The sequence below is a fragment of the Sus scrofa genome, chromosome 7, assembly GCF_054392235.1.
Source record: "Sus scrofa isolate SSC_HxYL_T2T_F1_AM1 chromosome 7, Sscrofa_HxYL_maternal_Yorkshire_Landrace_v2.0, whole genome shotgun sequence".
In the NCBI taxonomy this organism is placed as follows: Eukaryota; Metazoa; Chordata; class Mammalia; order Artiodactyla; family Suidae; genus Sus; species Sus scrofa.
Genome location: NC_139389.1, coordinates 74,897,882 through 74,922,587, shown reverse-complemented (window position 1 = coordinate 74,922,587; position 24,706 = coordinate 74,897,882). Strand labels below are relative to the sequence as shown.

The following is a 24,706-nucleotide window of genomic DNA, read 5'->3' as shown; positions in this document are numbered from 1 at the left end:
TCATAAATGGACAGTGACACCATTTTAATCTTTGTTCATTTTATCTTTTCTATCCACTCCCTACTCCTGATTGCTCTTCCTCCAGTATAAACTAGAAGATGCACCTTCAGGGATTAACTATTATTGTTGTCCACGGGTAATGGTGGGCATCCAGATGGTCAGTCTTATGTCATATCTTTATTATTTTTTCACCAGAGGAGTTTGACTTCTCTCCTGATCAATGAGAACTGTAAGTTAAAATCTGACAGTCCTATATCCTCCCACTAACCAAATTAATTAAGCAGTAACCACCTGTACTTAAGAAGAAAACATGCAACCATATTCAAATGTCATAAAGATAATGCTATAAAATAGCAGTAATCACAGTGCTCAATGTTCCTTCACTGACCTGGGAGTTAGAGGCAGGGGACCAAATGAAATGGGAGGACACATTTTTTTTTTTTTCTAATGGAAAACACCCCCTATTCTGGCTGAAGGGACTGACAATTTCTGCTACCAAGTCAAAGCAGCATCTGGTGTTTCATATTCTCCTTGGTCTGAGGGATTGAAACCAAGTCCTTCATAGAGGTGTGAGGTCTTTATTGGTGTACCACAAGTGGCAGGCATTCTGCTTTCCTAATGAAACAGAGAAGGAAAAACACTTTAATGTTGAGTCATTAACCTTTCACTTTCTTGGTTTATGGAAGGGGCCTCTCATAGCCCAGGTGAAACACAGGTCATTGAATAAACTAGAATTTTGCTGATAGACTATGTAGCACCACCAGGCAGAATTCACCTTTGTTAAGAAAGAATTTTGTGCTGAGTACTGCTTTTTCTCTCTTTTTTCCTTGTACCTTCTGTTTAAGTCTTCCAGCTAATACCTGTTTTGTTTTAGACCAGTAATCTTGAATATTATTTATCTATTCTTAACTAGTAATAAATGAGTTCACAATAAAAATTTTTATGTTCACTGAGGTTAATGCCTTTTTTAATTGATGATTGTATTTTTACACCTTTGGCTGTCAGATTCTTGAATATTAATTAGAGGCTACCTAGTCCAGGTATACACATTTAACAATGCCTAAAAATGTTGTGTATGGGGACTTTATATTAACATAGGCATTTATAGAGAATGATAGACTGTACCCTCTGGAATGAGAGTTATGTATAGTTTAATCAGTTTTACTCAATAAAATCAGGTATAAAATGTATTCAGTAGGTTCTGATACCTAGTTCCTTCTCCCTGGAAGATGAGTAATACGAATAAGATAATGTCCTGTTCTTGTTCAGTCTTTGTCTGTCTATGTCATGTTGCTCCTGTTCTCCCCTGTCTGTATTGTGATGCCTGCATCTACCCTTGGGGCTCATTTAATAAATCTAGAGAATTCTTAGTCTCTGCTTTTGCATCTATGCAACCTTTGGTCTTGATCAGTTGATTTCCACAGAAGGCTTTGCTTCTGGTATGTTCTGCACAGTGTTGGCTGCCTGCTTTCCTCTTTGGTGGGAATGGCTGAGAATGGCTGCATGTTGCTGCAGCTCTCTGTCTCAAGCACCTGGATGATCTGGGCCTGTAAGCTTTGTCAGCTGCATCCTTTCTGCATTGTCAGCATTTGGTACCATGGTGGCATGGCAGAGGTGTTCTGAAGCCTTTTAGGCAGGAAGAGGCCATTTCTGAACAAAGTAAGAGCTGAAATTGGATCTCCTATGGGGCAGAGCCATGATGCTATTGATGAAGGACATTTTCCTCCTTTCTCTCAACTTAGAAGTAATTTGTAAGTCTATCACTCAGAAGTGCTCAGTACTCCTATGCATTGACTAATAAGTAATAAAAAAAATGTAAATCAAATGAACATGAAAGAAACCATGAGGCTGACTCCTTCTGTAAACAGTGATGGGATTTGACCCGACCAGGTCTTTGCCATAAAAGCCTTCCATGAGAGGACGCCTGATCCCTTTACTAACTCCAACTTTTAGATAAGCCTTAACTATTCACATTCTTTTATGGGTATTTTGCTTTGTCCTAGGAAAACACTTAAAGAACCTCTAGCAAATCCATCTTTAAAAATATCACAACATTTATAGGAGCATGATTAAGATTCACCAAAGATTTATTTTTCCTTAACCAGTGCTTCGTATTAAATATTCAAAAGTCATTTGCCTCTGCCATTCCAGAGCTGTTTGTAAGTCTTCCTTTGGATGGAGAGCATTTAACTCAGTCTGTTAATTACAGTATATTGCCCTAATGTTACTTTTTCAGAGATATGTCTATGAGAAGATACCTTCACAAAAGGGTGATTCATTTATCCAAAAAGAGAACTTTTTTAAAAAGTCATGCATTGAATCTGAGTAGGCACCTCCATCATTATTTTATTGTATTCTCCAACCTTTTTGACCAAAACAGTTCTAATATAAGAGATCTAATTGTCTTCACTGCAATAAACTTTTTACCCAGGTAACATGAGAGATGGGGAAGAATACTTTCAAAAGTGAACTGTCTTAAATCAAAATATATGAATTAAAGTAGATGTCTTTAGTGTCATGATGAGACTACATTCCAAAGTAAGCTTCTCTCCTTGGATGATAACTGCTACAGCAGAATCTTTTGCCTATCTGTTTACAGTCAACCTGACACTCATAGTTGGAGAATATAGAGTTAGGCCCTGTACACATCTTCCCTAATAAGGACAATGGTCAACAGATAGGAGTGTGAGTGTGGGAAGAGAGCAGATTGTGAAAGGAAAGGAGAAAAACGTAGAGTAAAATAAGAATTGGAAAAAAATGATGAATTATTCAGAACAAAAGATTTCTCCTGCTTTGTTAGAAACCCCTGTAAGAGTCAAAAATCTTTTGGCTATAGAGATTCCTGACTTCAACATCTGACTCCTGAAGAAGCTGGCATGTGCTTTTATTCACTTCATGGGCATCTGACAGAAGAATGCCAGGAAGAAAGGGCAGTGGATAGTTCTGGGCCAGGTGGTTTCCTTCAGCTCTACATCCTGCCTCCCTCATTCTAAAGGTCTTAATCTAAGAGTTTCTTCATTTAGTCAGACCTATTAGGTAGCAAAGTAATATTGCTCAAAACTACATTTAAAAATACAAAATCAGGGGTTCCCATCGTGGCTCAGTGGTTAACAACCTGACTGGCATCCATGAGGACACAAGTTCGATCCCTGGCCTCGCTCAGTGGGTTAAGAGTCCAGCATTGGCATGAACTGTGGTGTAGGGTGCAGATGCTGCTTGGATCCTGAATTGCTATGGCCCTGACGTAGGCTGGTGGCTACAGCTCCGATTGGACCCCTAGCCTGGGAGCGTCCATATGCCACAGGTGCAGACCTAAAATGAGAGAAAGACAAAATTTTATATATATATATATATATATATATATATATATATATACAAAACCAGAACCATAGCATAAAGGTCACAGAATGCTATTTCTGATAATTTTCCCTCTGTGCTTACATCTAAGGGCAGAGTGGTAGGTTGCAGAGGAGACCATAGGCGAGGTACCCTGGTTTTGACTAAAAACTCCATTTCTCTAACCCAGAATCACAATGAATGAATACCTTTAGACTGCTTGGAGGGGCAGACCCTTCTAATGACTTGTTAGCTTAACAATAAATCATTAGAGCTACTAATTTGCCTATAAACACACTGTCCCACTGGAATTGCCCTGTACAGGACAGTTCAAAGGGCCTAATAATTGCCCTGTATTTTTTTTTAATATGAAACTATTTCAACTCCTCCTGAGACCCAGAAGATTAAGAATGTAAAGGGAAATAAAGCTCCATTCATGTAAACCTGGCTCAAAACCTACAAATTATCTGTAGTCACTTAATGAACTCATTTTCCCCTCACTAACTCTCTGCATTAGCTCATGCATTTATATGGTTTCTGTGTCAACCAGAAGCAGTATCATCCTTTGTAACTTCCCACAGAACGTAGAAGACCATTGCAAACACTTACTGAATGTCCCTTTTGACTGTAGAGCATCTAGGAAAGTTACTGCTTCCATTTCCACTGGACCTAGCTACTTTCTGGTCTCTAAGGTCATTTGTAACTCTTATATAGCACTCAGAGGAAAAGCACGGTCATTCCTTTTGAACTGGTATGCCATTTATTTCCAACACATATCCTTTGATCTTCAGGTCTAAATAAAAGCAACTCTTCTGTAGCATCTTTAGGTAAATTTCTTCCAGTTTTTAGTATTACATTGAATCACATGATTGATCAATTTTAGGTCAAAACCACTCAAGTATCAGCAATGGTGTATAGTTCAATAATAGAAATAAAGACTGGTTGATTCCTAGTCTAAATGTCATTCTCTAATAGCAGTATAAACTGATAAATTACCTCTTCCTTCCTTCTTTTTTTTAAATTTTTTTGTTATTTCCCCAATACATTTTTTTTCCTACTGTACAGCATAGTGACCCAGTTACACATACATGTATACATTCTTTTTTTCTTGCATTATCATGCTCTGTCATGAGTGACTAGACATAGTTCTCAGTGCTAAACAGCAAGATCTCATTGCTAATCCATTCCAAAAGCAATAGTTTGCATACATTAACCCCAAGCTCCCCATCCATCCCACTCCCTCCCCCTCCCCCTAGGCAACCACAGGTCTATTCTCCAAGTCCATGATTTTCTTTTCTATGGAAAGGTTCATTTGTGCCACATATAAAATTACAGATATGTGTGATATTATATGGTATTTGTCTTTATCTTTCTGACTTCACTCATAGAACTACCATGTGATCCAGCAACCCCACCTTTGGGCATATACCTGGACAAAATTTTCCCTAAAAAAGACACATGCACCTGCGTGTTCACTGCAGCACTGTTCACAATAGCCAAGACATGGACATAACCCAAATGTCCATCGACAGACGATTGGATTAGGAAGTGGTGGTATATATATATATATACACACACACACACACACATATATATATATATATATATATATATATACACACACACACACATATATATATATATACACACACACACACACACACACACACGATGGAATACTACTCAGCCATAAAAAAGAACAAAATAATGCCATTTGCAACAACATGGATGAAACTAAAGACTCTTACTTCCTTCTTAAAATTTTCAGTGCCTTTATTTTAATCTGCTTTCTATCATCTCTACTTTTCTCTGTTTTTTCTCTTCCAACTTCTCTTTGGAGAGAATATGAGTACTGAATAGATATCCCTAGGGGCTGTGGCCTTTCCTTGCCCTTCTCATGTGAGGAAGAAGTTAATTTAACCAGAGATGAATACTTTGATGCTGCCTTTTTTTGGCCAGGATACACTCAAGCATCACAGATAGTATTGGTAAGGTGCTTCTTAGTGGCAGTGAGTGGGTGGATAAAATGAAAAAGAAAAGCAAAAATGAAACCTGAACCCCACATACGTTCTGACTTGGCAAAATAAATGAATTTTAGAACATTGCTTCCCTGATTAAGGTTGTATATGGAAGCAGGCAGAACGTAAGAAATTTCAGTGTGGAATACTACTCCTTATACCATTCTTAATTTATCACGACAGAGGTATAATTCTTAATATAGTTTTAAAAATTGCTAAATGTAAGGTGCTGTAAATACATGATTTCTTTCAGGCAAGGAACTATAGAGATGAATGAAATTCTTTCCCCAAATTTACCTCTGATTTATTAGTACTAGGTTGTCCTCATTTGTCAAATGATTAAAACTTGAGGGGTTATCAAGTGTTCTCCAAGTCTTCATACCTGTTCCTTTAACTTTCCCTGCAAGAGTTAGGTTCTTTTCAGTCAGTTTGTCCTTTATTCAGGTGCGGCAGAAAAACAAGCACAGTGAACAGCAATATTTCATCGTTGGCCAAATGGTTAAAGATTGTCCCTGACTCAACCCTGCCCTAACCCATCTTTGCTTTCATGCCAAATACATGGAAAAGGGAATACATAGCTCTGCCCTTTTTTCTTTTTTATCTGTCCTTTCTGGGAAACAGCCAAACATCCTTTCATAATCAAATGCTTGTATATCCACAGGCCATTGGCCACCATCCAAACAATGATTGGTCATTGAACACCTTGCATGAGGTAATTTTCAATTATCTTACAAACTGGTTAGAAATGTAGTCCATGTTCCTATTACAGTTAATAGCAGCCCTCTTAGGGTGCCAGCAGTTTTCTAGGCACTGTCCCATAGGAAGTGCTGTCCTGTGTCCTTTGTGAAAGAAGACACCAGGAAGAGAAAAGCTGAGGGCAAGACCCCACTGGGTCCTTGTTTATTTCAGAAGAGAAGGCCTGCGATGGGGAATTGCATGTGATCAGCATGGTGGAAAGTGGAGAATGTAGAATAGCTTGAGGGAAAATGACCATCCCTTATTTTGTTGATAAACGACTTTATCCTCGAACACAAATGCTTAAGCAGTGGCAAAACTATCAGACCAAGGGATATTAAGAAATATAAAGCTTCTCCCCCAAGGGCGTCTAAATTCTTCCCACTGCTACAGTTCTTAAAATATTTCCTTTTTTAAAATTAAATATTTCAATTTATGCACTGAGTAATTTCAAGAATAGGGCCCACAGTATAAGCGAATAGGTGGTTTTATTAAAGTTAAAAGCATGTAGGCACTTAAAAGATTGTGCAGGGTGAAGTAGGGGATGTTGATTCTAGTGATTCTGAGATGGTTCAGAAGAATAGTAGCCACAACAAAGAGCAACAATTTAAATTGAAACTGTCTTGTGTTTACCAAGTGGGTGGGGGAGGGAGCGGGATGGATTGGGAGCTTGGGGTTAATAGAGGCAGACTATTGCCTTTGGAATGGATTAGCAATGAGATAGTGCTGTGTAGCACTGGGAACTATGTCTGGTCACTTATGATGGAGCATGGTAATGTGAGAAAAAAGAATGTACACATGTATGTGTAACTGGGTCACCATGCTGTACAGTAGAAAATTGACAGAACACTGTAAACCAGTATAATGGAAAAAAAATCATTGTATATAAAAAAAGAAAGAAGAAGAAAATGTTACTGCTCATAATGGGAAATACTGAAAATAAAAAACAAGAAACCGGTTTGCTCCTATATAAAATATAGCTAAGTGTTATATATGTTCAAATAAATAGGTGTTTTAGAGTAAAGAGATTACATGGAATTTATTTCATCCTAATTTATAATTTTTGTTGTAATTTCATTTATCTCTCTCTCTAATCTCATTTTTTAGTAAAGCACTGACTAAATAGGAAAAAAGATTGGTACATATTATAATTAATTTTCTTAGCTTATGTCTTTTGTCATGTGGAGTGCAAGTTTAAATTACAAGCCTAATTTGAAAGTGGAAAGAAAATACGGAAAGTTTAGCAAGATTTATTCATAAACTCTATTCCAGCTGAATCTGTTTCTCAGCCTTTATGCTTTACCCCAATTAACCTCTACAGAAAGGAGATAAGAAAATGGACTTCCAGAACTTACTAAAATGGAGTTGCATCATTTTGTACCCTTAGTGAATTTTACCAAAAAGCCCAGCGCAGCAAGCACCTGGAGGGAGTACCACTGCTAAAACATGGGGCATGTTAAATATTTTGGAAGAGGTGCTGTGCTAAATAGGAGAATGCATCAAATTCTAAGTGACTGGGCTACTTTCCTGCCCTCTTTGTAGCTCTAACATTGACAGTCCCAAGTTGAGTTGCAATTTTTTTTTTTTTTCAAAATCACTGCAGAAATGAAATCAATTTATAAATATTTATAAACTTATTTCATTAATCCTTTTCTGGTCTAGTGTCATGAAGCTGCATAAGTCCAAGGAATTAAAAATAATAAATAAAAGAAACTCTTGAAGGAATCTTCCTGCCGTACTAAAATCTACCAAATGTGGCCAAGCTCATGCAGCTTTTCTTTTCCTAAACTGCAGTGGCAGTTAAACTTTCCTAAGGCTTAGATTATATGAAATACATTTGACTTAAACTTTGGATGACGCTCTTCAATTTTGACATTGTGCATTCGTCCTCTTCATATCTGTCACAGTATTTCAAGTTCTTTTTCCTCATACCCAAATAACTGCTACCCACTCCTAAATTGTCCCCTGCCTTCAGGTGCTGATTAATTTAATTCATCCTATGCATAATCCCTGGATTAATAACTAGTATATGCTCATTAATTTTTATCAACCTCCTGGTTTAGACAACAGAAAATTCATTACTTTCTGGTGCAGTCCAGGCTTCTTTTGCAGATTTTCAAGGCTCCTTCTATGAGCTCAGCACAAATATGGGTCCAAACCTACTTTCTGGCTCTGGTTGGTTGCTCACTGTTCCTGATCTCCTGTGGGTTTAAGTGATTTGCCTCTGGAGCCCAGGATTAGAATCAGCCCTTTTTAGTACTTCATGTCTCACCCTTTGGCTGCAATCAAGTTGCCATCTAAATTCTAGCCCAGTGTTAATCCACCCGGGGTAATGTTGCCTTCCAGAAGCCATTTAACAATGTTTGGGGATATTTTTCGTCATCACAAAGTGGGAAATTTCCTCTGGCATTAAGTGGGTAGAAGCCAGGGTTGCTACTGAACATCCTGTAATATACAGGAAAGCTCTCAAAACGAATTATGTCTTAAAATGACAACAGTGCCAAGGTAAAGAAACTCTTCCACCCTGTTGCTCACTTATAGTTTATCTAAATCTCAAACCAGCTCTTTGAGTATAGCTACCTGCCACTTCTTGACTATGCATCACTTTTCCCCACCTCTTTGTTTTTACTTCTGCTATTTTCGGTTTAGAATATCATCCCAACCATCTACAAGTTCCTTTAACCTAGTGAAATCCTGCCCCGTTCTTTCAAGCTCAGCTAGAGCCTACCTACTCCAAAACAAACAAAAACTTCCTGATTATTCCATTGGAGATTGTTTAGTTTTTTCTTGTCTGATACTTTCACAGCAAGCCAACATGTAAGACGGTTATGTCTAGATCTTATTTTCCATTCTAGATATTTAGGTATTATACACCTCGGTGTACAATATAAAGCCAAGGAGCATGGAACTCAGAGACTTTTGAGTCTCTGTAGAGTTTTGCAGATTCTTTTGATCCTACTTGATCAGTATATTCTCTCCAGCCTACATCAGAACTGCATTATATATATATATATACATACATTTTTTTTCTTTCCCATGTATGCTCCAATAGCACTTTCCTTACTGCTATACCCAGATGTGAATATTTGTTCCTCATTTTTTTTTCCTAGGAAAATTCAGAGAATTTTTTTAAAAGTTCTATTTGCTAGTGATGTCATTTCTCTATCCTTTGTGAGCCATGGATTTCTGGAATCTGCCTGAGGGCATGGCCCCACTTGTAGTTGTTTTGTGACTGTCTTATCAACACTGCCTTGCTTCAGAGTCCCTGAGAGTACTTAGGAACTCCAGCCTCCTTAGATCTATCTTTTGGAAATAGATATTGATTTTCCTGCCTTTGAATGTAGAGGCCTAAAGTGAGTCCTTTAGCTTCTCATCTCCCGGCTTGCTGGACATCAGAGGCTGAGGAAGTAACTGCAGGAACATCCATCAGAACTGGCAGTGTAAGGATTGCTGGTATGAGCACAGTGCAACAGAAGTACTGGTCTAAAGGCTTGTAGCCACAAAAGCAAATTGCTCATGGGCAGGGGCAGTTGATGTGGATGGAGATAATAAAAAATGTCACCACTCTGTGTGGACCCCTGAAAAGACTTTAGACTGTTAGAATGCAAGGTGTCCTCTCTGCCTGATCTAAATTCTGCTCTTAGCTACTTGATTGACTTAATCCGAGCTAGGATCTTAAGGGTTTTAGAGAAAAATTCCCTTCTTTCTGGATTGTGCTCTAGAGTAAAGCCCATCACATTTCAACTTCTTCTCTATTATTGTTGTTAAAATACGCCTATAATTATTGTCTTATTCTTTTCATATTAAGTCCCAAATGAGAATCAGCCTTCCTCTTTTGATGGGTATTTTCTCTTTTCTTCATCTTTATTTTTCTCACAATCAAGTGAAACAAATTGTATCCTTAGAGGCTCATACTACATGGGTATTGCAGTATTTCCAGGCATTTTACTTATGTGTGCAGGTGAAGAGAGCAGAACAGGCTTACAGATGGCAGGTAGATAGGAAAGAATAGAGGCATTAGGTTAACAAACATCCCACAATTCACTTTACTCTAGCAGCCAACATTTGGTGTCTTTTCCTTATTCCAAATTAGCCAAAAAATGAGGAAACAAAAGATAAATTGGTGGGAAGAAGTAGAATTTTTTTTTTTTTTTTTTGTCTTTTTGCCTTTTCTTGAGCCGCTCCCGTGGCATATGGAGGTTCCCAGGCTAGGGGTCCAATCGGAGCTGTAGCCACCGGCCTATGCCAGAGCCACAGCAACGCAGGATCCGAGCCACACGCGACTTACACCACAGCTCAGGGCAGCGCTGGATCCTTAACCCACTGAGCAAGGCCAGGGATCAAACCCACAACCTCATGGTTCCTAGTCAGATTTGTTAACCACTGCGCCATAACAGGAACTCCCGAAGTAGAAATTTTTGTTAATCTTTTGTCTTATTTAGTATTTTTCAGATATAAAATTAAATCACAGGGCTTCCCTAAAAGATATAATGAAGGGTACTACCATATTTTATATACCTAGTATATCAATTAGTATTATGGCATGAGTAATTCAGTGACAAAGTAGTAAAATTAAACCTCTGATTGATTGAAAAAATCTTCCTAAATGCCTATACTTAGCTTTTTTCTTTTCTTTTCTTTTTTTTTAATCTTTTTAGGCCACACCTAAGGCATATGGAAGTTCCCAGGCTAGAATCAGAGCTGCAGCTTCCAGCCTACGCCACAGATACAGCCATGCTGGATCTTAGCCACGTCTGCAACCTATACCGCAGTTCACAGCAACACCAGATCCCCAATCCACTGAGCAAGGCCAGTGAATGAACCCTCATCCTCATAGATACTAGTTGGGTTTATAACCCGCTGAGCCACAACAGGACCTCCCTATACTTAGCATTTCTGATTCAACATTTTGTACTATCTTTGCCTATTACTGACAGTTTTTACTACAAATCTGAGAAATGACTGAGACTTTCATCTACAGGCCTTTCCAAACCTGTCATCTATTATGGAGTCTTTCTTAACATTTTATTTTGAGAATTATTGATTTCTGATAAGTATTGCTGTGAAACAAACACCATCCTAGGAATGCTGCCTTCTCAGAATAGAAGAATAGGATAGGATAGGACAGGACAGGACAGGACAGAACAGAATAGAAAGTCAAAAGATCTTTCAAGGGCATGGGGTTAGGTATTACTCTGTTGGTGACAGGTAGGGCAATTTGGTTCTGATGCTTTGCGTTAAGAATGACTGGTTTAGGAGTTCCCGTCGTGGCGCAGTGGTTAACGAATCTGACTAGGAACCATGAGGTTGCGGGTTCGGTCCCTGCCCTGCTCAGTGGGTTAATGATCCGGCGTTGCCATGAGCTGTGGTGTAGGTTGCAGACGCGGCTCGGATCCCGCGTTGCTGTGGCTCTGGTGTAGGCCGGTGGCTACAGCTCTGATTGGACCCCTAGCCTGGGAACCTCCATATGCCGCGGGAGCGGCCCAAGAAATAGCAACAACAACAACAACAAAAAGACAAAAAATAAAAAAAATAAAAATTATTAAAAAAAAAAAAAAGAATGACTGGTTTACAGAAGATGAAGGTGGTACAGAATTGCCTTTAGGGCATATGGATTGTGGAGTCTAAGATAAGAATAGATAAATTTAAATGGTGGAATTTTCTTCTCCCCTCTCCCACCTCTAATCCCTAAAATATATCAAGGGAAACTTCTCCCTTACTTATAAAATAAGAATCCTGTGCTTCCTTTTTTCTGAAACATGTAAAACACCCAAATTTCATCAGCAAATCTATTTCGGAACCCATACAGCTCATGAGACTTTACCTATGTCTGCGTGTATGTTGCTCACGCTGGAGGTGGACCCCTCCATGCAGAGCCTTAGAGATGGATTTAAAGGATTCCAGCCTTCCTCCATATAACCCCTAACATTGATCTCTAATCTTGATCTGTAAGTAGAAGCTTTCTCATCCTCTGTTAACCTTGTTGAGGAGATTCCATCCTTATCAGGCAGACTCTACATTATTCTACAGACACAGTTGGGGGTAAGGAGTGTCATTTTGGTCTCATTGAAAAACCCCTGAACTCTGCATAGGGACATAAACCCTAATAGACAAAGAAAAACAAACAAAACAAAACAAAAACCCTCTTAGAAGTCATTTAACAAAAAAAAAAAAAACCTCCTCCCTTGTTCCTTGATGGTACCTTTTCTAGCCTTTCAGCTTAACTATATCCTTGCCTCTGAGAAGACTTTTATTTATTTTTCATCCTCTCAAATCTTTTTTTCTGTCTCGATCTTGTACTACTCTCTTCAAAATTCACCTCAAAGCCCATTTTGCCAGCAAGGATTTTTTTTTAATGATATTTTCAATCCTTCAGTATATTAAACACTTGCTTTGCTCTTTTCTCAGTAGTTTTCTGTATGTAAATCACCAGCAAATGCATAGATGCCATAGTCCATTTGAGACATAGAGTAGATCTCTTATAGCATCTTGTGGAGTGATCCATATAAAATCTCTCTTCTCTTCATTGTGGTTTCTCCATGGCACAGCTCACTCATGTTTTCCATCCAAGCTAATTATGGTCCTACATGTAAAAATTCCTCAGACTGCCAGTTTTGCATTTTTGTTTCTGCCTGTTTCTTATTCAGATCATCCATTACTCACCCTGATGTATAAACTTTACATCCTATAAGACGATGATTCCAATTGATCTTTTCTATAATTTTTCCTGGATTAATCCTGTCTCTTTCAAAAAATATTTTGAGTTTGTTTCCTTTCAGCACCTACTGTTGATATATGTAATAGAAGGCTTGCGTGGATTGAAGAGTTATATTTATTTGCTCTTTTGGGTTGTATAATAATCCAAGTTTCTTAGGGCTTTCAAATGCCATAAGGCTCCTAGGGTGTTTTTGTTTCCAGTGTCATGGGTACACCTGTGCAGCAAGGCCTTCCCTTCCTTTCTTTTTGTGTATTTAAATCAAGCTCTGCACACATCACGTGTACAATAAGTGCTTATGAACCAATTCTATCTGCACAGATAGGAAGCTACAGAAGATAGCTTAAGCTTCAACATGCACGATTTAGGTTGAACATAAGGGATAAATTCCCTGATAATAAACTTGATTAAAAACAAAAATAAAGTATTAGAGAACAACAAGGACTCTGTTCCCTGGAGATCTCTCAAGCTCCCCCCGCCCCCCAAATTTATCTTAGATGAAGTCAGGACACTAGACTAGAAGATGTACTGAGATTTTATCTGGCTCCAGGATTTTATTAAAATCCTCATTGATAACACTACTTTCATAACATGTTTCTGGTAAGGAGTTTCTGATATTACTTTTTGTTAGAAAAAGAGTAAATAGAAATAACTTACGAAGGTTGTCTAAATTATTTATTTTTTTATTTTTTTTGTCTTTTTGCCATTTCTTGGGCCGCTCCCGCGGCATATGGAGGTTCCCAGGCTAGGGGTCGAATCGGAACTGTAGCTGCCAGCCTACGCCAGAGCCACAGCAACGCAGGATCCGAGCCACGTCTGCAACCTACACCACAGCTCACGGCAACGCCAAATCGTTAACCCATTGAGCAAGGGCAGGGACCGAACCCGCAACCTCATGGTTCCTAGTCGGATTCATTAACCACTGCGCCATGACGGGAACTCCTATTTTTAGAATTAAATACATGATTTCAGTAATTAAAACTTGGAGAGAACCACATTTCTGTGTTGTATTTCTAAAGGACTATTGAGTACATTTTGTTTTGTTTACATGACTTCATCAAAAATCCAAGGGAGGGAGTTCCCATCATGGTGCAGTGGAAACGAATCCGACTAGGAACCATGAGGTTGTGGGTTCAATACCTGGTCTCGATCAGTGGGTTAAGGATCCAGTGTTACCATGAGCTGTGGTGTAGATTGCAGACGTGGCTTGGATCCTGCATTGCTGTGGCTGTGGCATAGGCTGGCAGCTCCAGCTCTGATTCTATCCCTAGCCTGGGAACCTCCATATGCCTCAGGTGTGGCCCTAAAAAGACAACAACAAAACAAGGGAAAAATATATTTCTAAAAAGTTCTTTTTTTCTGTCTAGAAAATGACAATATTTCTACTAGAGATAGGTACTTACTATTCTCACTCCATCACAAGAATTAAGTTTCTCATTTTGTAGAAATCAGGGAAGCTGAAAAGTGAATCCAGTATTTCTTCCTAGAACTTAACACTTTCTAGTTGCAGATGTTAGTGTTTGTGCCTACTTTTGCATATTTCTTCTGAGCTTTAATTTCTTCCCTTCTAATTCATTTATTTTGGGTTGTTTTAATATGATTTCCAATTACAGCAAGGAGGTTTCTAGGGAGGAAAAAAAAAAAAAAAACAAAAACAAAACTTTTTTTTGCTGCCAGTGAAATAAGACTGGCTTTGCTTTCCTGAATAGCTTTTATTCTTATATGATTCTTATTAGGGAAATGGTGCTAAAAGTTGATACTTCATATTCTCATGCAAGTGTATGCAAGACGCTGTAATTAAGAACCCTATTCAGATTAATTGTTAGATACCAATTTTATAAATGAAAATTGAGAGTGAATCTGTGTTATCTCAGACCATGGAACACTGCCACTGGTAGATAGAAATATTAAATGCATGTTCCTGGAACATCTTCAAAAATCACTTATTTATGAAGTAATAGCTTTGAATTGATAGCCACTGAAACTTCTATGTGATAGGAATTGTCATAGGTGATGACATAGTGCAGACCAACGTATGTCCCCTAAAATATAACTTCAATGTAGTAACAGCCTCGTTCGATGTGGACCTTTACTTAATCCTTTAGGAGTCCATGGTGATGCTGCGTGACCTAGCACATGCATCTTGTAATCTAAGATTACATTCTAGATGTGGAAAGGAGTTAGCAGGTCCAAAATTAAATACCCTATAGAAACATTTGAAGGATGCTATGTTTGGATTCATATTGAACCTTTTCCATGATCCAGAGGAACAAGTAGACCAAGTCTTTTTTTTTTTTTTCTTTTTTTTTTTTGTCTTTTTGCCATTTCTTGGGCCTCTCCTGTGGCATATGGAGGTTCCCAGACTAGGGGTCAAATCAGAGCTGTAGCCGCCCACCTACACCAGAGCCACAGCAACTCTGCAACCTACACCACAGCTCACGACAATGCTGGATCCTTAACCTACTGAGCAAGGCCAGGGATCGAACCCGCAATCTCATGGTTCCTAGTCGGATTCGTTAACCACTGCACCACAACAGGAACTCCCCAAGTCTTTTCTTTTGAACTGTGTTGCCACTTTAGACATTATCTCTTCCCCCTGCAGCCCCATCAGGTCACTCCTGTCCTTTAAAATAGCTATCTTTTTAAGGACAGCTTTTGTGAGTTATAAAGCAATGTTGTTAGTATGAGTGGCTTTCTGAAATAAACAAACCAACCAACCAGGAGATTTGTCTGAAGTGAAAAAGAGTGGAGGAAGAAATAAATAGTGATATAGAACACTGCCATTATTGTATTAGGAAACGTAACTTGTTTTTGCTAAAAAATCAGGGATATTTTGAAACTTTTCTTGACAGAGGGACCTCTGTGTCTTCCACAGTATATTTTCCTGCTTATCGATGGTTTCAGCTCCCCTGGAATCAGACACAAATACAAACACTTTACCAATGCTAAAAGTTTATAAGGATGTAAATTATTAAATATCAAAATACTAATCAACCAAAGTGATGCAGGATGTGTTTTCAGAATCCACTTCTAATTACACACAAAAATTAGTGCCAGAGGAACTATGGAAGCTGATATTTAGCTACACCTTTGCAGTTCATGTCCTCCACAGGCACCTCCCCACCTAATGCCCTACCTGGTCTTGCTGCTCAGGTGCCACATAACCTGTAAAGTAATTGATGCGTGACCCCTTCTTGCCCTGAATCTGCCAGAGAAGCCTGATGAGCAGTGAGTTGATGAGCAAGCAAGAGGAGGAAGGACCAACGGCTGAGCAGCTTTTCCTCTTGGATATCTACTTCAGAAAGAATCCAGAGTCTGCCATGAAGAAGGAGCATAGATTCAGGAGAGCCTCCCAAGCTTGCATGCACCTGGGAGGGAGCAGGGTGTTAACAACTAGTCCAGAGACGTTCCAAAGAGAGATTTTCTGAGGCACTGAAAATAAACAGTTTGTTTTTAAGGGACAGTCAAGGCAGTCAAATATTTTTACAAAACACCTCCATGGGCGTTTTGATTCCCCGTCCCTACATTCCTTTCTACAAAAATATTTGTATTTCTATGTTGATGACTTTTAAGAGAATATGTTAATATAGTTGAAGATGTTTTTTTTTTTCTATTTAGGATTCCTCAGGTTTTAATTTTTATGTATTTGGGGGTGTGCAGATGGGAGGAAAATGCTTAGGGAAAATCCTTTTGGAGTTAAAACACTTTCATTTGAATATTTCCCTGATCATTGATCTTCCACACAGGGCTCCATTTATCACTTTAGACAGGCCTGCTCTTGCTTCTGTTTCTTAATATGTTACCAGAGGCTTGTCCTACTATATGCAAATCAGTTATTTTGACATAAACTCTCTTTTGTTCATCTGTTTTCAGTTATTTTACCACCACCTACTATGGGCCAGGTGCTAAGGATTATAAAGTATAAGATTAAAGCTCCTCACCCACATGGGACTTACAGTCTAGTTGGAAGAACAAATCATATACATACAAGGCAATTATTAAGACAGTATTATATTAAGCACCAGCTTCAATTGATATTGTTAGGCACTACATTGTGCATTATAGGAAATTGTGATGAAACGCTAATATCTGACAATAACCATTTTTTAAAAAGGTCTCACAAAGAAAGAAGTGAATGTAACTGGTTCCTCAAGGAAAAGCATGTAGCCTGTGCCGCCTTATGAATAATATGATTAAGGAGAAAGCATGGTTAGGGATGGCATTAGGGAAGGACAAGGTAGGAATGATTTAAAAAAAATAATCACAATATATTAGTGTATGGTGAACCCATTTTTCATTTTATACTTGAAAATTATGTATATTTTATTTTATTTATTTATTTTTTGGTCATGCCTGCAGCATAAGGAAGTTCCCAGGTCAGGGATCAAACTTGTAGCACAGTAGTGACAACGCTGGATCCTTAACCTGTCGAGCCATGAGGGAACTCCAGTTTTAAAGAGGGGGCTGTTTTGGTATTTCAGAATCATAAAAGATGGGATTTTTGTGGGTGATGTGTAGAGAAAGCCAGAGGAGGCAGACTTTTTGAAAGAAACTTCGTGAGATGTTGGAAAAGGTACATCTTGATTGTATTGATAGGGAGTTGTTTCTTTAAAAGCATTTTTTAAAGCTTTTGGTGAAAAATTCGTGTTTAATGACCATGAATGAGACTGGAGGAGAAGATTATCTTTTCCGATAGGAAAATAAGAAGATAAAGTTAAATTTATTTTTAGAGGGAAATCTTCCACTTTCTGGATAATTAACGTGTTTCTCTCTGATAAGGAGCTTGAGTGTAACAATTTCCGAGTCTTATGATAATCTGGTTTATCTCATTTTAATGATGAAAAAAAGAAGTAATGGAGTTCTCTTGTGATGCAGCGGGTTAAGGATCCAAGTGTGGTCACCACAGCAGCTCGGGGCACGGCTGTGGTGCAGGCTCGCTCCTTGGCCCAGGAACTTCCATATGCTTTGGGTGTGGCCAAAAATAAATAAATAAAAAGCAGAAGTAAGATGAACTGGCTCCTGAAGCACTGAGAAGCCAAGTGGGGAAGAACTCCTAAAACATAGATGGAGGAGCACCGCTACCCAAGTGTCCCCTCTAGAGAGTGGGAGAATATAGTAAGTAGCATCTGAGAGTGGTTTACATCAAAAACATACTTTCAAGTTACTTTTTTTGAACCCTGAAAGCTTAACTTTAAAATGCAAGGTATTTGTCAACATTATCTGAAACACTGGACTGGAGGCAAATGTTCCAACATATTTGTTTTCTTACAATTAAAGCTAAGCTGACATGTTGAAAAGATGGTCTTCAAAGATATTCAGAGGCTGCTAAGTTTTTGTCAATAATTAGCCTTCACTTTGCTTTGTAGACAAGGAAGTCATATTTTTTTTTCCTCCTCACATTTGCCAAGTAAGGATTTTCACTTTTAAATTTCCTCATCCTGGTGTTTGCATTTAAGCATTTCAAACAGACTTTTCACCCTCAGCTACCATGTGTAGTATTGCATTTATGCATTCAACTTCTTACTCAAGTGATGCTATTTTTTTCTGCCTCAGCCTGACAGCCACTAATAATAACACATGAGGACAGTCAGACAAAATGAAGACAAATGCTGCTTGTCGCAGCAGAATCATAATGTCTCCAGACTCAGTAAAGACAGTCTAACTGTATGTGGATGCTCTTTATAGCTTATTTAGACCTGTGGTTTTTCCCTGTGGTTTTTTTTTTTTTTTTTTTTTTTTTTTTTTTTTTTTTAAAGCACAAACATTGTGCAGAAATACATTAAGGCAACATATGGGCCTGTTAGTTAGCCAAAACAATGTGGAACCGTGGAGAATAGAGATTGCAAAGCACAGATGGATACTGTAAAAAATTCATGAGTGGCATAACAGATCTAAAAGGTAAATTTTAGTCAAAATTCAAGTGGAACGCATAGGAAATACTTAAGAATTTGGCTTTATGAGGTTTCTCAAATCACACAAGATGAAACATTGTGAATATTTCACAGATTTGTTTATGCATCATGTGAAAAATCAGAGCTCATCATTCAACAGTAATTATGTCTATATAGATTCATGCCATCAGAAATAGATTGCTGATAAACAATAGTGCTTTGCTTCTATTTGATGTAAATGCTGCAGTATTAAATATCCATATTATTTCCAGCTCAATATTAGAAAGTGTCAGTCATTGTGACAAGTCAGACAAGAGGAGCTCCCTGAGCCGTCCTCTGTGTAGCCAAGTGCTGTTGAATAACCAGGTTTTTGAGCCGAATTACTTTGTTGTTAAAATTGAGTTCTAAGCAGTAAATTGGCAAATCATTTTCTCTTCTACATTTGGTTCTTTAAACCAAAACTGAAGCCTCATGGAGACATTGGATTCTCACGTGTGTATGATCAAGATGCACCTTGAGTTTTGCAGAACAGTTGTCTTTTGAAGTTGTCATTACTGGGGCTTTGTCATTGTTGTCTTTTCTTTAGAAAAAAATCTCCCAATCTGTGAGACCAGCCCATTAAAGGGTGTGATTTGGGGCCTCACTCTAGCCGATGATATTGGTAAAATTCCCTTAAGAGCAATTCTTGAGCAAAATAATTCTGCCTAGTGAAATCATTAATCTGGTTCCTAAATTTCCAGTAGGGTGAAATTTAGAGAAAAGCAGAAAGGGTAAGGGACTGTTCCATACATGCATCCAGAGTGGTATTTCCCATTTGGAAGCTTTCAGATGTTTATGATGCCATGAGGAATTCAGATAGATTATGTCATTTCATTGGTAGTAAGCCATGCTCTGTGTAAAGGTTTAAGTGATGTTCAAAATGATCTAATACTTGAAAAATCTTAAACACTGGGTAGACAAGTTGCACGGACTTACTTTTTTATAGTTAGTGAGTTTGCAAGTATAGAGATTTACAGAGGGCCTGTTATACCTAGAAAAGATATTTAAACAACCAGAAAAGTATTTTATACTAAGAAGATGATGATTGGATTGAAAATAAACATTATGGAGAGAAAGTAAATGAGATCACTTATCAAACTGGACTCATTTTTTATTTTTCACTTTTTTTTTTTATAAGTAACATGTAGCAGGACAGGTTTTATAGCTGTCTCTTCATTCTTGGCACTAACACCACTGTTGGGACCTTGAGACAGAAAATTGAACTTTCTGATAGTTGTCCTAATAGCTCTTTCAGGCGGTTTTTGGTGTCCTTAGTGAATTAAAGTTTGCATTAGTGAACCCACTGAGCAGCAGCCAAGACTAATTCTCAGCTCTGTATGACATTTCACACATTGTCAGTTCTTAGTAAGTGTTATAGGATAACATTTTGAGATCCTCATCTGAGAGTTGATGGGGAAATATCAAATAATATATATGAGGTTTGCCAACTAAGTTGAGCCCAGTTCAAAAGTATGTTGTAGGGGATTAGGAAAAGATGGCAATGTTGTGTCTCCTTTAAATAAAAGATAGATGTACTCATCCAATTTCACAATGAGGTCTGAGAAAGATGTCAAGTAAGAAAAAAGAATGAAGAGACAGAGAGGGAAGAAAAAGTAAAAGGGATAGAATTGTAGGTGTAAGAAGAGAAAATATAATTATCTTCCTTCCTTGCTGATTATATTGTCCCTATGGAGATTCTAAGGATATGGAAAACGTCAGATGTATTAGAAATATGTGTATGCATGTAATATATATATATATGTATATAACACACATATGTTCTTATATTTTCATTATAAAAATGCAAGCTTTGTGAAGGCAGAATCACTTTATTCATTGCTCCATTCCTACCATCTAGAGGTGTACCTACTACAGAGTAGACACTCAGTATTTGTTGAATGAATGAATTTCTTAAGAGGCGGTTTTCTGTACGTTCCCACTGTCATATAAGGAATTATAGGTTTGTTGATATCTCTTTAACACTCTTAGTTTGGTTAATATTTAAGAGGGCTGCAGAGTAACATTTAGCTCAGAGAGGTGCCATTTGAGTGGATGAGGAGAAATAAAATAAGGAACTTTTAAAATTCATTGGAATGAATTTGTCTGTTTTCATCTGACAAAGGAACCCATAATGGTCAGGTCATTTGGTTTGTTTAGCATAGAAGATATGCTGTGGGGGGAGGAGGCCCTCCATATCTCCATATTCTCCAGCGGAAACATTTGGTGGAGGCATACCTGCCATAGTTGTAAGAGAACTAAGAGTGTTCCATGACTTCCCTGTCTGAAGTGTAAAGAGCAGAATCCCCTGGACATGGTAAAGGCAGACAGTTTGGTGGGCAAGGTGAGTTGCCCACAGGAGTTTTATTTTCAGACCAAAGTAAGAGACCAGGAAGGGCATAAAGAGTTTATTGATGATCAAGACATTTTGAATTGATTCTCTCTGCTAACTATAATCCTTTTGCCCTTTTATGGGGTTCAAATCATTTAATTTTGCTTAATTTATGCACTATCACTAGATTTGCTCCAGGGAGATGTGAGATATAATGGTTGCATTTGACATTGTCTTCCAAACACAACACTTTTGCCCACAAAAACCTTGCTGAAAATCACCAAAAGTAGAATCCACAATAGCTAATGCACATTTTTATTCTGATCCCACTGTAAACAAGGTCAGAGTAGCATGCTTGAGAAGTCAGTGTACATATTAAGATCCACGTTATTCATTATTCCTTGCATAGTATGTATTTATTAAACATGGCAGTTTAAAAGAAATATTGAAAAGAAGGAAAATGTACTTGAATTTAACAGGCATATTTTCAGCACCTATTATATGCGAGGCACTCAGAGATTCAATGGGAACAAGTAAAGTTTTTCATGTGCCTTTTAGTCAAGGGAGAAAAACAGACATCGAACAAATGATTATAGATGTGACAGATGTCAAGAGTGCCATAGAAGTTTATAGCAAATAATTTAACTTAGGTCAAAATCAAATCAAAAGAGTTTGACAGGATTAAGGAAGTTACAGTGAGAAAGGGGAAATGATTTGAAAAGAAAGCAGCTTATCTCTCTTCCTTCCTTCCTTCCTTCCTTAATTGAATATTTAATAAATATTGATTGACTCTCTGAAAAGCATCTGTTACTATCAAGAGGGGTGTGGTGAATCCCTGTGAAAACATTTTTGGTGGAGTGAAAAGTGTGCAAGACATACTGGAATGGGCTGGAGGACCAATAGGAGACAATAAAATAGAGGAAATGTTGCTCTTAAAGTTTGTATTTAAGTAGAAAAGCAAGATTGGATTCTACCTAGAAGAGGATATGGGATGGAAAAGGGATATTTTTAGATGTCCAGGAGTTGATGAATTAGTTAGTTGTATTCGATTGCAGCCAGCAGAATACCTAACTGTTGGTGGCTTTATTAAATAGCTTTTATTGTTTATTTCACAAATTAAGAAGACTGGAGCTAGATGGCTTCAGGGTTACTGTAATGGCGCAAAAATATACTCAAGCCAGGTTCTCACTGTGCTTTCACTCTCTCTTGGATATTTGTCCTTGTGCTTGACACCTAATGGGCACTAGCAGGCTTCTTCATTTCCCTGTTACCTCATTTGAAACAAAACCAGGAAACATGATCCTTGTTCTCTGTTCTTTTTATAGGGAAGCAAAATTCTTCCCAGAATTTCCTTTACCCTTTCCCATTCAGACTTTTATTTGTAGCTGGTTGGCTAGAATGGAGTTATTTGGCCATTCTAAATGAACCATTAGTAGAGGAGAAAGTGGTTATCAAGCATAATTTAGAAGCAGGGCTTCTCAAAAGGTTAGTCTCTGGACCAGCCGCATCAGCCTCCCATGGGAACTTAGTGGAGAAATACACATTCTTGGACTCCATCTTCATCATTCTGAATGAGTAGCCTAGCAGTCTGTTTCGAACACTCCTTCTAGGAAAATTGAATACATCTTTCATGTTTGAGAACCCTTGGCTTATACTAATCAAGTCATTCTCTGGGTGCTAGATGAGGACTCATTCTGGGAGCTTACTTCTTTCTTAGAAAAATTGGGGCATGGCTCTTGGTGGACACAGAAAAGTGTCTACTGCCCTTGACTTTCAACATGAAGAGAAATGAGTCAGTGAAGAGAGAGAATTAAGATGTGAGAAGGAATAATTGAGAAGGAAGATGAAAGTGGAGCGCATCCCTGGATTCAGACAGAGGAAAATGCCTTCCCTGAGAGGACTTTGCCTCCGTGTAAAGCTTGAAGAAAAGGCTGGAGGCAGAAGCAGATAGGCTGGTGGCACAGGGTTAGAGGTTTCCTCGTGTTGGTCCCTGGGAATAGAAGTATAGCCATCTGCTGAGCAAGAGGGTCAGGTATGGTGGAAGTAAGACCTGAGAGAGCAGAGGTTTCAAATACTTGTGGAGAAGGGGAGGTTTTACTTATTGGGACCTATTGGAATGTACAATAGGTTGTAAACCCACTTGAGGCTGGTAAACCTGAGTTTATTGTGGAATAATCTATGTGGTCGTGTGATATGCAGCAGGGGGATGTAGACCTGCAGCTCAGAGATGTACTGATTCATCTAGGGTTGTGACTTTGCCAGAAGAATGTGACAGAAGGTCATGAGCAAAGATATTTAGGATTTTGTTAAGAGAGAGGTTGAAATGATGAGCCAAGCATTTCAGGCTGAAGGGGAGGATGGGTGAAGATGGGGTACGGGGGAGGGTTGGTCCATGGAACGAAAGTCAAGGAGGGGGGTTCTTCTTTTTATGCATTCTGCAAGAACCATTCTCAGGAACATCAAACTGGTTCCACATTCTTCATTAAGAAAATTAGTTATATTATGTCCTCTTAGCTCCTTATCATGGGAGGTTGGAGATTTGTCACATTGGTGGTGAGTTATGGCATATTTTTCTTTATCACTGAATTGTGGGACATTATGCAGGAAAATAAGCCAGAGGCTTTAATTTGGCTTAGCTTGACTGCTTTTTGACCTGTTCTATTTTTCTTTATTGATGGATAACACTTTCTACAGGCCTTGCACAAATGTTGGTAAGTCATATGTATAATATAAGGTGGGAGACTGCTTTTTATCCAGCTGGATTTATCATTTCCTTTGCTCAGCAGAGAGATAGTTGTAATTTCCTAATGCACTTGATAACTTGGAAGATATTAGCATTTTATTTTTTTATGAAAACAATCTCCTACGAGCTAAGGAAGAGTCATTGTTGGGGAAGATGGTGTCCTTCTTTATCTATACGCAGAGTAGCTGCTGCACATCCCAGCTCTGGCCACATTGAACCTTGATCCTGTTTCTCTCTGCCACTGGACCCTTTCCTCCCTGAGTTGTCATTAAAGAGTACAAACTAACTGTGCTGATCTAAAAGTTGAAAATAATTACACACACATATTTCCAGCTAGAAACATCATAAAGTAAATTCCATCACCAAGGCGTTACCTCTATGCTGTGCCATATTTTGGAACATCCGTTGTTGACTTTTTGGGGCTCCCCACAGCGTCTAGTGCAGGAGCATCACCCTCTCTGTGAATGTGACTAAGGGAAAGTCAGCTGCCAGGCTGTAGACATTCATGATGTGAGCAGAGCATAATGAAGCTCTGTTTCTATGGAACTTTGAATCTGCTTCCAAGAGAAAAGAGCCAAGTGCTTTGAAAGTCAACAAAATTGTTGGAATATAAGTTCCATAAAAACAAGGATTTTGCTGATTTTCTCACTGCTGTATTCCCAGTGCTCAGAACAAGGCCTGGCACATGTTGGCACTCAATAAATATTTGTTGAATGAATAAGTGACTCTTTGCAGATAAATATTCTTCTGTAAATTCTGGTGTCTGTAAACAAAATAGGTCTTATTTCTTGGTAGTTAAGTTGGTTCTGGAGACCACCACAGGGAATGGAAAACACACGTGATCCATTCATTTACTTCTTATGCTTATAGAAACTGTGATTATTGAGAGTTTATCATTAG

General features: G+C 38.3%; 1 protein-coding gene across 28 annotated transcripts in view; it reads left to right on the top strand.

Annotated features, from left to right (window-relative positions):
- NPAS3 (neuronal PAS domain protein 3) overlaps nucleotides 1-24,706 on the top strand; it is an 876,069-nt gene that overhangs the window by 460,060 nt on the left and 391,303 nt on the right. The window lies entirely within an intron of this gene.